The sequence below is a fragment of the Rattus norvegicus genome, chromosome 10 (genome assembly GCF_036323735.1).
Source record: "Rattus norvegicus strain BN/NHsdMcwi chromosome 10, GRCr8, whole genome shotgun sequence".
Taxonomy (NCBI): domain Eukaryota; kingdom Metazoa; phylum Chordata; class Mammalia; order Rodentia; family Muridae; genus Rattus; species Rattus norvegicus.
In genome coordinates this window covers 94,501,283-94,515,983 of record NC_086028.1, presented here as the reverse complement: position 1 = coordinate 94,515,983, position 14,701 = coordinate 94,501,283, and the positions used below count along the sequence as shown (strand labels likewise).

The window sequence follows — 14,701 nt, the reverse complement described above, 5'->3', positions numbered from 1 at the left end:
AATCTTTGAAAGTGTAGAATAGTGTGGTACTTGCATCTCGAAGACACACCATTGGATAAAACACAAATTCGAACCCAACATAAAAGGTAGTTTTCATGTGGATCCAGTAAAAAATAAGCCTTAAGCATATTATTTGTATTTAATGTGCATGGGTATTTTCCCTGCACATATGTCTGTATACCACCATACACACAGCACCCAGGGAGGCCAGAAGAGGGCATTGGATCTTCTGGAACTGAAGGTCCTCGGGAAGAGCTCCTAACCACTGAGCCATCTCTCCAGTCCTAGAAGTTAACTTCAGCTTCCTAATCCAGTTCTCACCCAAGGAATGAACTTCCTCTCCACCAGTGAGTCTCAACCTTAACGCTGAGACCCTTTAATGCAGTCCCTCATGCTGTGATGACTCTCACCAGACAACGTTTTCGTTGTTATCCATAACTGTAACTTTGCTAGTTATGAACAGTCGGGTGAATATCTGATAAGTGACCCTAAGGGGGTTGCGGCCCACAAGTTGAGAGCCACACTCCACCGTTGCTCCAAAGTTCTTCCATCCACCCCCACCCCAACTCCCCGAGCACGCGCCTGTCCGTTACAAAACAACCTTCTCAGGTTGAACCAAAATCTGCTTTTCCTGTAAGTTCTAACCACGGCTCTTAATTATACACCCTAGAGCTACGTGAAGGAGATCAAAGTCTTCGCTCACATGATAGCACTTGAAATATTTAAAGCCGAAGTCCTATTATTACCATCTCTGTTTATTGAGTAACCGCTCCGTGCCAGCACATAATTCTCACTCCTCCTCCTCTTCATCACAGCCAGCAGTCGGACCCTCGTCTTACAAGCGAGGATACCAAGGCAGGACTGGGATGGGAAGCGACGGTCCGGGAAGCGACGGTCCGTGGAGTTGTAGGTCAGCATCTTCCAGCAAAGAACTGCAAAGAGTCCAAGGGTCAGACCTTCTTGGTTGTTTGGAGTTTAGCCGTGTCATGATAGGTGAACGGAATGTGTTTAAGAGCGTGTGGATTTGATTTATTGCTTTTAATTATCGAGGCTCACGGTTTGCTGGCCTCTCTTTGTACTCCTGTCCTGAGTATAAAACTACCACAGCGAGCCAGCCGATTGCCTCAGGAGATGCCTTCTCTTGGTGACCGGCCAAAGACTATCCCTGTTCATTGTGGTCTCTCATTATTTACTTCTTAGGGTTCTGTGGTCCCCGGCCTCCTGCAGCATGGGCTCTGCCTCTCTTTCTCAGCTCCATCCAAACTGCCACAACTTTCTGCCCTTTGGCTGTTGTATGCAAAGGCCAGGATGGTGACATTCTCGGGTCAACGTGTGAGGGGCATATCCATTTATTTTATTGTTGTGGAGCAAACCATCCCAAAATAATGGCATACAGTTGCGGCCCTTACATCCTGACATTTATGAACAGCAATTTGAGCACGAGAAGTCAGTGGTCTCAGCTCCAAACTGTCTGCTGCCTTGAGTGGGAAGTCTGGAGAGCAAAAGATGCTTGCCACCTGGGCCAGAGATCATCTAAAGGTATCCCACACACCAAGAGGGAGACAACAACTGTCAGTTGGGACTTTGACTGGGTTGTTGATCAACACGTGGCTCTCTATGTGGTCTTTCTACATGGGCTAGTGTGGACTTCCTCAGAGCCTGGCAGCTGGGTTTCATGGGTCCTGAGAACAAGCATCTCCAGACAGCAGAGTGGACACATGTGGTCATTTCATGCTCTGACCTCAGAAGTCACATAGCACCATGCTGCCTTAGGCTACTGGTCGAGGGAGTGAATACAGGTCTTCCCAGACATAAGAGAAGGGACATGGGCCCCCGCAGTTCCATAAAGAAGAGCATATGAGATGGAAGCTTTTGTTGGGTCACTTCTGAAAGACAATTTTCCATAGAGAAGAAAGAGAATGGAAAGACCACCAAATGACACACTGGTCTGCACCAGGAGCTCTGTACTTAACCATATCTCGTCCGGAGATGCTTAGCTCTGAAAACTTAAGGATGTCCTCTTCTATTAGTGCTTATGGGTAAAGATAAGAGATCATCCTACATCCCAAAGGACCCCTCTCTTAAATTCTCTCATAAAACGAGACCTCATGAAGTGCTGGAGACAATGGAAAACTCTGGGTTACAGTTTCAACATTTCTAGATTTCTGCCTGTATATGTATTTGCTGGAGCATTAGACTTCAATGGGAGAGCCTTCGGGTCCCTCTTTCCCTTGGTGTGGTGGCCTTGATGACAACATTGGCTCTTTTTACTCTAGCAGAACATGCTGTTTTGACCAGAGGTGTGAATCTATTTGTCTTCACCGCAGATAGGGCACCAAAGACGATGCTAGAACGTAATTCTACTTGAGGCTAGCTCAGTGAACGGACGAGCTATTGAGATGCCTTACAGAAGCAGAGGTGACTCAAAGGTAACTGCATCGTCAAAAGCGCCAGCCCAGCATGGGCAACAACCCATGAAAGCTGTCACCCCGGAGCTCCCTTCCTGGCTTGCAGGCAGCTCCACCAAAGGAAGTGTCTACTCTTCTTTTTTTTTTTTCTTTTTTCTTTTTTTTTCCGGGGCTGGGGACCGAACCCAGGACCTTGCGCTTCCTAGGCAAGCGCTCTACCACTGAGCCAAATCCCCAACCCCGGAAATGTCTACTCTTATGGAACTGCAGGGAGGATCCCAGTGGATCTTGTGACCTTCTAGCCCACTGGGGGTCTGTAAGTTTTATGAGTGTCCTTAGTCTTCTAAGCTACCTTCCTCCCTCGAAGAATGTTTTGATTTGGTGGAAAGTGATTCCACAGCACCTGCCGTGCCTTTGAGGGCCTTAAAGTGAAATAAATTGGAAAGCATGGGTGTTGTTATGTCAGGACGTTATGACTTGAGGAAGCGTTTATTACCCCAGTATCACTAGTCTCTCCTAAATGACACGGGAGGAGAGACAGACGGAACATTCAGGCCTCTCCAAGGAGCATCATGAAAGACCAAAGGAAGAGCGGTTGGGAGAATGACGTAAGTACTTTGCTCCATTCCCTTGTCTCCTGAAGCCTCGTGACCTTATGACAAAACTCTGCTGACTTGGACCTTTAATCCCTTGTCCTTCTCCACACCCTTCCCCAACTTTGCCTTCCGTGTTCTTCGGCTGAACCCATTCTCTCTCCGCAGACATCTGGAGACAGCCTCCTGTAGCCAGATTCAAGTCTGCTGTTCTTAGGACCTCCACCCCGATATTACCCCCAGCCGGAATGCTAACAGCACACGAAAGGCAGCATCCTCTGGCTCCTGCAGGCCGGTAAAGAGGCCAGTGCTTTGTCAGTATGGTGCACACCGTATTACCCGGCCCCCTCCCTGCCTAACTGAGCATCCTTGGAAGATGCCCCGGGCTGACTGCGTTTGAGGCATTCCTGAACGTATATCCTGCCAGGCAGAAAGAAGAGAAAACTTCATGCTGCTGGTTTCCCACAGCACCCCACCAACAACAACCAAGGGGCTTCATTCAGACCATTGCCTTGCCCAGTAGAAACAGAGGCCCCCAGTTCTGGCAGAAGCAGCTGGGCTCCATGCCTGGGAGGCAGGAGGTGGCCAGAGCTTATCCGAAACTCCTCACCCCACCATCTGCTGTGCCGAGTTCCTATTGCTGTCTGATTTTTTTTTTTAAATAAGTTCAAGGGGAAAACAAAGCAAACTTGTCAAAAACAAAGCAAAACAAAACAAAACAAAACAAAAAAACAATATGAAGGAAGAATTTATATTTAGTTTAGAGTCTGGCCAAAAGAAAAAAAAATGTGTTTTTATCATCTTGAGTTTCATAATCCTATGGTTTTCGTCAAACTCTAAAAAGAATAACAAATTGTACTTCTCTTTTAACACACTTGGCGTCAGCTCCAGGAATCTCTATTTAGTCCCTTCTTGTCCCCTTAATATCATCCAAAACCCTACCCAGTCTCCTAACAGACCAGCAACTTCCTCAGGGGACAATCGCTCCTTTTAAGCCACACACAACCTTTGACAACATGCATGATATCTGGGCCTCTCATAAATGCTTTCCCAGATTGCTCTGCAGGGCAGGCAAAAATCAGAAGATCTTGACTTAGCTAGTCAGAAGCACCTTCATGGAGCGTGGCACAGGATTCACTATATAAAGGATGGCTGTGTAAACACCTGGCTTCCTGTGTAAACACGGAGCATCCAGGAACAGAGTCTGTGGTAGCAGCAGGGGCCACCTCTGCCTGGCCTTGTCCCAAGGAGTGGACAGCGACAGGTCATTTAAACATTGTATCAGGATACAGTGCCCAGTATCCGTCGATGTGATGATGACAGAAATGAGGCAAGATTCTTGTAGGCACGGCCAGCACACACCTCTATGCTCATTTCCCTGCTTTGAGGAAGGCAGAGCCGTGGGTATAGTAGCAAAAGAGAGACTTGTGGTGTCCAGCATTGAGCTATCACGGGCTATTGACGCAGTCTTAGCTTATCCCAACCACGCAATGGAGCAGATGAATGATTGGCAGTTAAATACAGAGGAGGAGGTGGAAACCCCTCTCAAGGTAGGAGAGTGGTCCCGTGCGATGGGAGGGAGCACAGGGAGGAGGTGGGAAAGGGCCGTGACTGTATGAGTCTGGGAGACTCAAGATAAGACTGTGGCGCTTGGTGGAAGCCAGACTTTATGATTTGTGCACCAGCCAAGTGACGCCGGGCCGGCAGGACTCACGCTGGCTCCCATTCTCCCTGCCCCTCACTCTGCCTAGGGTCTCTGTCTGCTTATTTTCAAGACCCTGCTGGCCTGGCCTCCTCTCCAATGCTGAGGGCCTTGGGAAGAAGCTGTACTTTTCCACCTACAGGAAGCTGCCCACATCAAAGCCTACGAAGCCACAGGCATTTGAGGAGTCACGGGTCAGATATTTAATTATCCTAATCTAGAAGTCTGCTCTCCTCACACTGCCAAGAACAGAAAGTTCCCTTTTGAAAAATAGGTTAGATCCCTGGAAAGGTTGAGTCTCATCCTTGATCTGCAGAGTTGCTCAGACCCCTCAGGATTTCCAAAGCTTGCAACGGGAAATACCACTCCTCACCCACAACATGGGCAAGGCAGGAACACACACACACCACACACACACACACACACACACACACACACACACACACACACACACACACACTGGTGCGTGTATACACACATGCACAGTGCCACGTCCATAGGACGGTTTGAGATGTATTTCATTTTTAGGACTAAGCCACCTTTGGAAGCAGGCATGTTTGTGCATACCTGTCATTACGACATTCTTGAGATAGGGAGACAGGAGGATCAGGAGTTCAAGGTCATCTTCAGCTACACAGGGAAGTCATAGCCATTCTGGGTACGGAAGACCCTGTTTCATCCTCTCACCCAAAATAAAGAGGACTCATCTTTAAAATGGGGAGGCACGAGTGGGTTCTGTATTAATAAACAGCTTTGTTGATCTGATGACATCAGATAAAGAAATTACTGAAAAAACATTGCCTCATCTACAAAGCTAAGGACATTTCCTCCCCTTTTTTGCTCTTTTTTTTTTTTTAATCTTTGAAAAAGATAATGAAAGAGGAAGCTTAAAAGCCCATTTCTATTGATGTTCGGACACACAACTGTTGGGTTTAAGAACCCTAAGAGATCAAAGGAAACGGGCCCATTCCAGCAGCGGTAGTGGAGGGTGTAGGGCTCATTTGGTAACTCGGAGGCAAGGAGTCATTAACACACCTTCTTCTGAGCTGAGGACAGGAGGAAAAAGTGCCCAAGATTCCAGGGGATTAATTAGGAGTGTGGCTGAGACCGTCATAGAAGCTGCACACACAGTCCACTAACGCCCCCATAGCAGCTTCATCCAAGAGAAGTGGAGGGAGGCGACTCTCCCCTACTCTCCAAAGAAACTCTAACCTGACGCTTTAACTGGCTTAGAGCCAGCAAGTCCATTCTTGCTGGGATCTGAGATCAGAGGTGGGGTTGACGGCAGCCGGTTCAGAAGCTGAACCACTGTGTCAGCTCTCAGTCCCACTTTTAAAAAACATTTTCTTTGTGTGTGTGTGTGTGTGTGTGTGTGTGTGTGTGTGTGTGTGTGTGTGTGTGCGCGCGCGCACGTATGTTGAATGTGCTAGTGGGTAGCATGCAGAGGCCAGAGTGCCGTTTAGGAACCTCTGGTGCTGTACCTCCTCAGTCAGTATCTCCTATTGTGGATTAGGCCAGTAGACTGGTAGACCAGCAAGCCCTTGGAGTCTGCCTCAGGACATCATGGGCAAGCACTTGGCAAGCAAAGCCTTTCTCCCAGTCCCATCTTGCTCTTGTGACCATTCCAATAATTTCCCACGCTTCACTTAGGGAATCCAAGAGGGGCCTCATTGCCTAAGACCCAGCTCTTCAGAGAGAGAGAGAGGAGGATGCTGGGCCGGTGTTATGGAGCGGGTGGCAAAGCTAGGGAGAATCCGCCTGGGTGGTCCTTCCAAATACCACCAACTGCTCCCTAAGTCTAGTCCTAATAGAAAGAACTGAGTCTCTGTGTTAAATGCAAGAACTTTGGCCACTGCGGGCAGCTGTCTTCATTCGTCACTCCAGAGTCCATGCCCGCGGAAAGAGCAGGAAGTGAAAGGGTCAAGATGATCACCTCCATCCTAAACCAGTCATTGCAAAGGGAAAGCCACACTGATACCAACTATTGAAGGGGGCACCACCTGTACCAAGTGGCCTTAGCATTGGCTCAATCCACGTGTAAATAGGGGAGTTGCGTTGACATCAAGAAGACAGGGAACCTTATTTTGAAAGCATGCCTGCCTGCTTGCTCAGCCCCTCTAAAAGGCAATAATTGCTTTATGAAGAACTAGAACGTGCTTAGCTCCTAGATTAGATGCCTACTGTGAGTTTCACGTATAATAAGACTTTCATTTCAGAAGCACTGTCATGGTTTGAATATGTTGGGCCCAGGGAGTGGCACTACTTGGAAGTGTGTCACTGTGGGTGTGGGTTTTAAGGCCTTCATCCTAACTCCCTGGTAGTGAGTCTTCCACTGCCAGCCTTCAGATGAATATATAGAACTCTCAGCTCTGCCTGAGTCATGCCTGCCTAAAGGCTGCCCTGCTCCCATCTTGATGATGATGAACTGAACCTCTGAACCTGCAAGCCAACCCAATTAAATGTTGTCCTTATAAGAGTTGTCTTGGTCATGGTGTCTGTACACAGCAGTAAAGCCTTAACTTAGACAGCCACCCACAGAGGAAGGTAGGTACCGTGTTAACCCATTTGACAGGCGAACAAATTGAGACTTGGAGTGGCCGAATGACTGTGCATCAGCACTGAGCCAGGGAATGGCAGAGCTACATTTGAAACATCCTTCCCTGGAGCTCCTAGTCCATGTTCTCTCCATCAGCTTCCTACCTACCTCTCAGAAGGTTGCTGATCAAATATCCAGTGACAGAGATTTGAATCTTCCAATCAGCAGATTGAGGGTGGTATTGACAGTTGGTTCTAGAGACTATGATCTTGTTCAGACTTTGAAAGGGATAATTCACTTGGGGGCTGGAGAGGTAGGTCAATCAGTAAAACGCTTCTTACGCAAGCTTGGGGACAAAGGTTGGCCATGTGAAAAATCCAGGCTCTCTGGTACCCACAGCACTAGGGGAGGCAGAAAGTAGAAGATCCCTAGTTGTCAATTTAACCAAATAGGCACACTGTAATCCTGTATTGAAAGAGGTGGGTGGCATTCTAGATTACACTTGAGATTAACCTCTGGCCTCCACAGGCTCCCACACTTGCATCCACATGCCCACACACATATACAAAAGAAAACAGAAAGAAGAAAAGTACCTTGTCACTGTAATCCTTTGATCAACCTATGGTAGAATGGACCAATGAGGAACACTGCTTGCTGGCTTGCTCCCTCTCTTTTGCTCAGTTACCTTTCTCTCTTAGCTCAGACCCACCTGCCTAGGGATTATACCACCCACAGTGGGCTGGGCCCTCCTACATCAACTGTCAATCAAAAGAATGCCCTTGTAGCCATGACCACGGACAATCTGTTGGAGGCAATTCTTCGGCTGAGGTTCCCTCTCCCAGGTGAGTTGACAACCGAGATTAGCGATCACACTGTGGCATGATGTCACTAGCCTACATTCTCTTGCTAGTTAGCTGCCTAGTTCCTTCAACCTGTTAACCCTGACGCCATTTCTATCAGGCATACACTTTCACCCAGTTTTTTTTTTTTCAGAAAAGGAGACTACAGTCCTGTGGACTAGTATGCCAGCTTTATGCAGCTCCTGAGGGCTAGAATTGGAATGTACATCCAGGGTTTCAAACTTACCCTCTTTCCTGTGACCACAGCTGTAATTCCCTAAGGACCCACATCTCTTTGGTCATTTCCTCTTATGTCCTGGTGTTAGGTAAGGCCCCCACCATCCTGCCTGCACCCTGTTAGAAAATTGAATTCTTGGGCTGGGGAAATGGCTCAGTTAGTTAAGTGCTTGCTCAAAAGCATGGGGACCTGAGCTCAGTCCCCAGCACCCACGTGAGAAGCCAGGCATGGCACATAGTGTGCGTCTGTAATCCCAGGTCTGGAATTCGCTGTTCAGTCAGCTTAGTTTAATAAGCAAGCCCCGGGTCTCGTGAGAGACCCCGTCTGTTTTTATAAACAGTGAACAACTCCAGAGGATCGATACTTCAGGTCGACCTCTGGCCTCTGTGTGCACATGCACAGCTGTGCACACATGAATATGTGTGTCCATAGGCACACACACACACATATGTACATACACACATACGTACATACACACAACACACACATACACACACACACACACACACACACTCACATTCACACACACAAAGGACATCTTCTGGTTGAATCCCATCTCATCTCAATATCTGGCTGCAGCCACGTTCATCAGTCTCCAGTTCACGTCTTCTTTAAGTCCTTTCTTACTAACCAACGTTTTTGTTTGCCTCCTCGGATAATGGTCCATAGAAGTGCAAAGACACAAGCAGAGAGAGAGAGCGTGCGTGACAAACATTCAGAGTAGAATGTCAGTTGGTAGACCGTTTGCCTAGTATACACAAAGCCCTGGGTTTGATCCCAGCACCTCATAAATGCAGGTCTATAATCTCAGCATATGGGAAATGGGGGGAGGCAGGCTGGGAAATGACCATTCAAGGTCATTTTCGACCATATAACAAATTCCAGACTGGCTTAGGCTTGACGAGGGACCCTGTCCTTTCTGGGGGCAGGGGGGAGAATGAGGAAGAGAGGGAGGGATAAGAAGGGAATAAAAAGAGGGAGGAAAGAATGAATAGGAAGGAGACAGATAGACAGACTATAGAGATTGACTGAGAGGTTCAAATAGCATTCTAACTGAACGTGGCTGAGCACGTCTATAGTTCAAGCACTGGGCAGGGGTTTGGAGAGAGGCTAAGGCAGGAAGATTATAAATATAAGGCCAGCCTGGGCTATATAGCAAGTCTTTGTCTCCCCCCCACCAACCAAATAAACAAAAACAAACTCAAACCAGTAAACCATGGGAATCTGAGCTAGAGAGTAGCTTTGAGTTTGAAATTCATGACAAGTGGGGAAAAGAAAAGAGCTATTACACTCAATCTCAAAAATTTTAAGTCTGTCTCCTGTTACATCTCTTGCAACTATGAAAACTGATACATCCTTTTGGGAAAATAATTTGGCCATATATATTAGCAGCTATAAAAACACTCATTCCCTCTCACCCAATAGGCCAACCCCTGGGAATCTATGCCAGGGAAATAACTCAAAGTAGAAGGGAAAAAAAACCCTTAGTTGTATGTAGATGTTTATTACATCTTTATAATAACAAAAAGTAACAAGAAGTTAAAAGCAAAAGAAACATTGAATTCTACTGGGACAGTAAAAAAAAAAAGTCAGTGTGATTACCTCAGTGTTATAAGTGGGCGACTGAAACCCAGGTAGCAATTTGGGGGCGGGGGGTACAGAGGAAGTGATGCCGAATGAAGTATATATGCCCCCCACAACTATAAATACACAAAACGTGTATTTATACAGATGAAAAATGGAAGGAGCCGTGGAGGAATGTAAATAGTGTGTGTGATTGATTGGTGGGATTATGGTCATGCCCTCTTTGATGCTTTTGAGTTAGAAGGAAATGTTCCAAAGCCCCTTTGAATCTCTCTAATGAGGGGACTGGTGGAGGTGAGTGGAGATTGCAGCCACAGGCCTGGAAGGAAGGGGTTTCTGCACTGTTCCGCTCTGCCCGTGGCGGCTGGCCAGCTCCTCACACAGACGTCATGGCCGCCTTGCATCTGGATGGATGGCAGAACCTTTCTTTGGAGGCTTTCCATTCCGGGCTGGTACCTTGTTCTCTAGAGTAGATGAATGCACTATCGGGCTCCTGTAGAAGGCAGCTCTGGGGCCTGGTCCTCTGATAACAGAGGGATAGCCTCAGCTCTACTGTTTTACCCGGTTTAAGAATGTGACACTCTTTCTGAAAGGGAGGAAGGTTCCAGTGGCCTTAACAGAAGCATGGTAAGGCCTGGACGAATGACACAGATCAGGATCTCGGCCAGGGCAGGTGGTTGGCTACAACTGAGCAAGGAAGCGCTCATGGGCAGCATTGTATTTCTCTGGGCTCAGAGCTTGATGGGTCACTGTTTGGGGACAAGTCCCTTCTGTGTCCCACCCAGGTTAGCCTTCTACATACTATGGTCTCCCCTACACCCCCATCCCACCCTGTGTGTATGATATGTGGATGTGTGCGTGTTTGTGTGTGCAGGAGCAGATGTGTGAACAGGAAGCCAGAGATCAACCTTGGGGGTTGTCCCTTCATGTGCCATCTACCGTGTTTGTGAGGCCATCTCTCGTTGGCCTAGGTGTCACCAATTCAGCTAGATTTCTTGGCCAGTGAACTCCAGAATCCTTTGTTGAGACCTCACCAGTGGTAGAATCACAAACGGGTGCTGCCAAGCTCATATTTGTTGAATTTCATTTGTGTGTGTGTGTGTGTGTGTGTGTGTGTGTGTGTGTGTGTGTGTGTGTGTGCGCGCGCGCACATGCGTGCGCGCGCACATGTGGAGGTCAAAGGACTTGTAGAGTTGGTTCTTTCCTTTTACCATGTGGGTCCCAGAGCTTGAACTCGGGCCTTGGGACTTGGCAGCAAGCACCCATGAAGCCATCTTGCTGACCCCAAGCCTTGTTTTTGTTCATGGATGCTAGGGCTCAAACTCATATCTTCATGAATGCCTGGCTAATAACACTTTGCTGACTGAGCCATCTCCTCAGCCCTCCTCTCTCCTCTTCTCCTCTCTTCTCTCTTTTCTTCCTTCTCTTCCTTTTCTCCTCTCTCTCTCTCTCTCTCTCTCTCTCTCTCTCTCTCTCTCCCCCCCCCCATTCATGCCTCCTTCCCTGCACCCCCACCTTGACCTTAGGTCTGTCAATGACACAAACCAAGGGCACAGGAACCCAGCTCTACCCCACCACCGACTCATTCTGGTAGGTACCACCAGCCGGCGCCCTGTTGGCTTCATCCATTTTGTCCTCTCCGAATGGTTCCAGGTCTGGCCATTTGCTGGAGGCCTGGGTGAGGCTGTCTGCAGTGACATTCTGTGAGTAAACACCCCTTCATCCCAGGCAGGATGCTTGCCGATGGTGGCTTTCATCTGGTTCCACACAGAAGGGATGGAGAATCAAGCCTTTGGCTGATCAAAACACAGCGGGCGGGAAGCCAGCAGGGGCTCATTGTCCTTGCTGCCATCTTGGACTGTGCTCCCACACAGCTGCCTCTGGGTTTTTAAACAGCATTTGTTCAGGGGACAGTGATTTAGCCAAGGCTGGCACCGGACTCAAAGGAGTTTGCAACCGGGTAACTCGGAATCACAATGATTGCTAGTAGCCTTTCCTCTCTTGGCAGGTGTCCTCTGTCCCAGAGACCATGGGCAAATCTGTTCAGGAAGAGAGGCCGGAATTCATTAGCAAGAAGATGTTATAAACGAAGTCTTCTTAACTGTGCCTGAGATGTTCAGGCCCAAAGGTAAAGCAAATCAGGGTTAATCCAGGATAATCGAGTGAGCGGCGTCTCTTCGAGGATGCTGGGAACAACAAAACGTGTTTCTTCCTGTTGCTTGTGCATCAGGGGTTCCACTGAGTTCTGGAGGGCACTTAGGAATGGGGGAGACTTTTAAATATCCCACTTGAGGGATGGTGAGATGGCTCCGTGGGTAAAGACACTTGCTGCCAACCCTGATTGAGTTTAATCCCCAGGACCATTGTGGTGGGAAGAAAGAACCAAGTCCCATGAGTTTTCCTCTGACCTACACATGCACACTGTGTTGTTCATACATGCATATACGTATGCACAATGTGAATGATGTAAAAAACTTTTTAAATATCTTGTTAGTTCTCTTCTAATATGTTTGGGCATTTCCCAACTTGCTGTTGCTCCTGCTGCTCTTGCTGCTGCTCTTGCTGCTGCTCCAGCTACTCCAGCTGCTCCTGCTGCTACCGCTCCAGCTACTCCAGCTACTCCTGCTGCTCCTGCTTTTCCTGCTACTCCTGCTACTCCAGCTACTTCAGCTGCTCCTGCTGCTGCTGCTCCAGCTACTCCAGCTGCTCCTGCTGCTCCTGCTTTTCCTGCTCCAGCTACTCCAGCTGCTCCTGCTGCTCCAGCTACTCCAGCTGCTCCTGCTGCTCCAGCTACTCCAGCTGCTCCTGCTGCTCCTGCTACTCCTGCTACCCCTGCTGCTCCTGCTGCTCCTGCTACTCCTGCTGCTCCAGCTTCTCCTGCTGCTACTGCTGCTTCTGTTGCTGCTCCTGCCGCCCCAGCTGCTCCTGCTGCTACTCCTCCTGCTTCTGCTGCTCCTGCTATTCTTGCTGCAGCTGTCGCCCTAAGATAGCACTGCTTAACCTAGCTAGTATGTGGCACCAGGGACTGAAATTGTCTTTGCCCAGGGAGAACTGCGCTTTATAAGGTGTTGAACAATATTCTTGGTCTCTATTTACCTTAGGACAGTAGCAGCCCTTCAGCTGTGATAATCAAAGATGCCTTCGTCATTTATATCCAACTTATGGGTCTTATGAAGCTGCATACAGCCTTGCTCAGGTATGAAAACATACAGTCATAAATTTAATTAAAACACAGCGAGATGGTCTTTTGATATTTCTTTCAAGTGACTCATGCAATTCTTAAGCATGCCGTTTTATAGATGGCAAACTTGACCTGTGATCTCCCCAGGATGGATATGGGATAGGGAGATAGATGGCTCAGTCTAAGAAGAAGTCAGCTCGCCAGCACAAGTAGCGCAATTCTATGCCCAGAACCCATGTTTCAAAATCTGGATGTGTTGGCATGAATTTGTAACCTCCCACTCTGGAGAGATGAAGACAGGTGTGTCCCTTGAGCTTTCTACTGAGTTGCAGGCCAGCAGAAAACTCTACTCAGAAGAAAGAAAGGAGGATGGGATCTGAAAAACAATAGCCAAGGCTGACCTCTGACCTCCACATGAACAAGCACAGATGTGCTCTCTCTCTCTCTCTCTCTCTCTCTCTCTCTCTCTCTCTCTCTCTCACTGTCTCTCACAAATGCACACACACACACACACACACACACACACACACAGAGTGAGAGAGGTTGGATGTGCCTACAAGTTAGACGTTATCAAATGTCTCTATAGGCAGCATTCTCCCTACCTCTGAACCCTCTGGTTTAAAGGGCGAAGGGCGGAGGAGGCTAAGGAGGAGGGATGTTAATTCAAAGAGAAAGAGCAGCACCTCCTCACCAACAAGTTACTATGCATGCGCTCTTGCTACACTTTCCACGGGAACCCCAAATAGGACATCCAAGTTTCTAAGTGGCTTCTCGTCTAGAGAGAAGCCACCAGAAAAGGAGGTGCCATTAAGTGCTGGTCACGTGGTGTGCTCCTTAGACTTCTGTCAACTTGACACAATCTGGAGTCATCTGAGAAGGCATCAGCTGAGGAAACACCTCCATCAGACTGGCCTATAGGCAAATCCGTGGGACATTCTTTGGCTCGGTACTAACGTGAGAAGGCCCAGCAGAGTGGTTCTACCCCTGGGCAGGTGGTCTGGAGTCATACAAGAAAGCCAGCTGAATAGGCCAGGGGGTCAAGTCAGTAAGCAGACCACCATGCCTCTGCTTCAGGTCCTGCCTTGAGATTCTGCTCCCATTTTCCCTTAGGATAAACTATGACCCAGACATGTAAGGTGAAATAACCCCTGTGCTCCCCATGTTTCTTTTGGTCATGGCCTTTACCACAGTGATAAAATGCTAACTAGAACCCATGTCATGTACAGAAAGTCCCTGCTTTTGGTGGGGAAAAAATTACCTTTTCTTTCTTTCTTTCTTTCTTTCTTTTTTTTTTTTTTTTTTTAATGTATGGGTTTTGCCTTTCTGTATGTGTACCGCGTGCATGCAGTTCTGTCAGAGGCCAGAAGAGGGCGTGGGATCCCCTGGGAATGAGGTTGTGAGCCACCTATCTACCATATGGAAATCTAACCAAGGTCCTGCAGCCCTATGTCCCTGCTCCTAAAATGGCCCTTGTATCAGTAACTATGCTGACAGACTCAGACAAGACAAAATATGGAGAGTTCTTTTTTTCTTTTCATCTTTCTTTTCTTCCTTCCTTCCTTTCTCTCTCTTTCTTTCTTTCTTTCTTTCTTTCTTTCTTTCTTTCTTTCTTTCTTTCTT

General features: G+C 47.9%; 1 long non-coding RNA gene across 5 annotated transcripts in view; it reads left to right on the top strand.

The window, feature by feature from the left end:
• Nucleotides 1-14,701, top strand: part of LOC120095200 (uncharacterized) — a 35,621-nt gene that overhangs the window by 4,962 nt on the left and 15,958 nt on the right. For 2 of the 5 annotated variants that reach the window (XR_005490495.2, XR_005490496.2), the window contains exons 2-4: nucleotides 816-3,016; nucleotides 11,909-12,028; nucleotides 13,002-13,096. This is a non-coding gene — a long non-coding RNA (uncharacterized LOC120095200). Of the gene's footprint in view, nucleotides 1-195; nucleotides 348-815; nucleotides 3,017-3,169; nucleotides 3,860-11,908; nucleotides 12,029-13,001; nucleotides 13,164-14,701 lie in introns of those variants that run through there. The other 3 variants (XR_005490498.2, XR_005490494.2, XR_005490497.2) reach the window with 3 other exon arrangements.